At 39.8% G+C, this 3,240-nt stretch overlaps 1 pseudogene; it reads right to left on the bottom strand.

Moving 5' to 3' along the window:
* Positions 1 to 3,240, bottom strand: part of LOC108755418 — a 57,849-nt pseudogene that overhangs the window by 39,797 nt on the left and 14,812 nt on the right.

Genomic DNA, 3,240 nt, shown 5'->3' on the forward strand with positions numbered 1-3,240 from the left:
AAAAAAAAGTACAAAGTACGTTAGATTCGTATTAAAATTATTAATTTTTTAAATCTTATTTATATATTATTAGAGGACAATCAAAAGTATTTATTTTCAAAAATGTTGTAATACTTAATGATTATTTCAAAATATTGGATAAATACAGCATATTCTAGATAAAGCATCTTTGAAATAATAAATAACATTATGATAATAAAAAGGATATTAGAAAATTGATTTCTTTTAAAAAAAGCAAGACTAATTGCACATTTGCTATGGAAATAAAAAGAAACTTGAACATCTCTTTTTACAACCGATTGAGAATTCGTTCACTCATGGCGGGCATGTATCGTAGTTAAATTAATGTGTGTTGAATTAATGTTTAATAACATGCAAATCATATAGCGATGGCTTGGCTGCCGCCGTCGTTGCCTCGCCGGTGTGCATTACAAAGTCAAAAGGAAGATATTGCTATTAAGATCGCGCGTGTATAAGATAAAAGCGGGATTTCCTGACGTTGCAAGGCCTGCGTTACTCATTCTCTTTGATGTGTAACTCGACTTTGCTGCATCCCTCGCACGCACGATTTAAAAGAAAACATCAGAGTTATCAAGGCGACAGAAATCTCGCTGTCTTACGGAAATTTCTCCGATACTTGTATGTATGAATTTGTTGCGAGTGTTTTTACTCCGCCGCTCCTTCGCTAGACTCCCATTCGCATTCCACGGGCAAATCGAAATTATAGTAATTGTGACAATCGTAGTTACTACAATTGCCATAATTATTCTTAACGCTATAATTACTCGTGCTAATTGCCGTAATATTTCGAATATTTCGCTTCAAAAGCAACCTGTTGCAATCGATTCTTCTATTGATTGCTGATTTATACGGAATGTTCAGAAGACATAGTTCACAAGACAATGTGCTTTTAACTATATTTAAGTTTAATTCTTATACGTCTGACATGGGACACTTCATTAAAAGTATTGAAACATATTCAGCTTTAATAATTATAAGAATTAAAAAATTTTTATTAACTAAATATAGAAGAGATTATATAGAGTATTCATTTTCGTAACAAATGAATGTGAATAATCCTGTTTTTTAGAAGAATCAAAATAGCCTTTATTAGATATGCAGAATACACTGTATTTAATCGATAAAAAAACTTTTTTAAAGTGTAACCTAATAATTTCTGAAGTTAAATTTTCAGTATTCTATTCCAACACACACACACACACACACACACACACACAGATTACTTGAATCAAGTTAACAAATTTTAACAATGCGTTAAAAAATTGCGATAAAATGGTGATCTACCCCTGTTAAAACCTCATCCCCAAACTGTGTGGCAAAAGAAAAGATATTTGTGTACCTAATTAAAAAGGACATTAGTGGTTTCGAAATATCCTGTACAAGTGCAAGCGACAGCCGTCATCGCCACAATAAGCGAAGTCGGGGTGCCCGTTTCCGTGTATCTCACCGGTGCTCTTCCGGAAGCGTGATCGTCGGCCTCCCGGAAGCGTGAACACGAGGCGGCGAACGGTCGGCTGTTGAAGCAGGATACGGCGGGGACAGGTGGCTGACCGACGTCCGCAAGTGGGCACTTGGGCAGGAAGGAGGACATCAGAACCCTGATGCCCCGGAGGGATGACCGGCGAGGGGAGAGGGGAGGGAGGGGGGGAGGTGGACGAGGACAGGAGTTACGGTTTCGTGGTCGTTCCGTGCGTGCGACGTAATTTCCCGCAACGCCGCCGTCTGTCCGTCCGCGACGACGCGACACAACGGGACGGGACGGGACGGGACGAGACGGAACGGGACGCCGGGACGCGACGCGTCGCGTCGCGACGCGACGCGGCCCCGCGCACCGACATATGTGCACATACCGCGTACGTTTACGCCATTGTTCCGTCTCACCCTCGTCCTTCCTTTTCGCATACGAAATCGAACATTCCCGCGTTACCTCCGTCGGGATATAACGCGATCCTTGCTCAGGCGAGACGGCATCTTCAAGTGGCACGCTCACTGGGGCGTCTAGACGCCTTACATCGCGACGTATAGCTTAGCTCTCGTCCCGTTCCGTCTCGTCCCATCCCGCTGCGTCTCGTTTTCTCCCTATGGATGTTTCTCCGGTATCGGGAATTCCCATGTTACGTCCGACGTTATAGTTCGCTCGGGGATTGGAAAGTCACCTTCGGTAACGTTGAATGAATCCGACGATCGAGAGAACGTTCGAAATTTCTTGCAAATTGCTCAGGCATCTTTTCAATTTCGAAAGATACGGGAGATTTTCTAAAATCTTGAATGTCACATATTGCACAGGTACACTTCTTTTTAATTCTTTAATTATTTTTAATAGTTTTGATTGTTTACGTAACGTTGTGTTAATATGATATACTTTCAGTATTATCCATTTATTGGGGGGGGGGGAGGGGGAGGGGGGGAGTTAGGTACCTGCATAAATCCTTTTCATACGATTTTATACTCTGCAATTCCCATGAATTATAAACGAACGCTTTTCTTCGAGATGGTCGCATCGATCCATTTTCGAGAACGAAGCACCTTGACGGCGACCTTGCGAGTCTCGGCGATGAATATATATGTGTGTGTGTGTGTGTGTGTGTGTGTGTGTTGTGTGTGTGATGCGAATGCATCCATAAAAGAAAAACAATATGTGTTAGATTGACTCTTTAGCGTTCCTCAGCCCATCAAATAATATCGATATTAACAAAAGGAAAATCTCTTCCTAATAAACGTTAAACATAGAGAAATAACAAAAAATTTTACTTTGAAAAAATCTCATATTCAAAAAACCTACAAGTACAATTAATTAAGAACTTTTTTTTCAGAGATAACTAGATTTATTTTTAATTTATTTAATTTAGTTATATAAACATAACTGATAGAACACTCACTCAGTGTAGGTACTGTAAAGAAATAAATCAGAAATAAGTTCGCATTATTTTGGTATCGATGAGAATATCGAGACATTCTAAATATAAGCTTCGTCGGCTGTGTCAATTCCACTTTAAGAGATATGCGAAACTCATAATAATATTCGGAGAATTAAACATTCATACTTAATAAGACAGAACTTAATGAAGCATTTTCTCAATGACGTGGATACAATGGCGGACTAAAACGTTAATTGACGACCAAACGGACTGCAAGTAGCTAGATAATCAGGTAAACTGTTTGAACAGGAGCGAGAGAAGAAAAAGAGAGAGAGAGAGAGAGAGAGAGAGAGAGAGAGAG

This window comes from Trachymyrmex septentrionalis, unplaced genomic scaffold, assembly GCF_001594115.1.
Source record: "Trachymyrmex septentrionalis isolate Tsep2-gDNA-1 unplaced genomic scaffold, Tsep1.0 scaffold87, whole genome shotgun sequence".
NCBI classification, from domain to species: Eukaryota; Metazoa; Arthropoda; class Insecta; order Hymenoptera; family Formicidae; genus Trachymyrmex; species Trachymyrmex septentrionalis.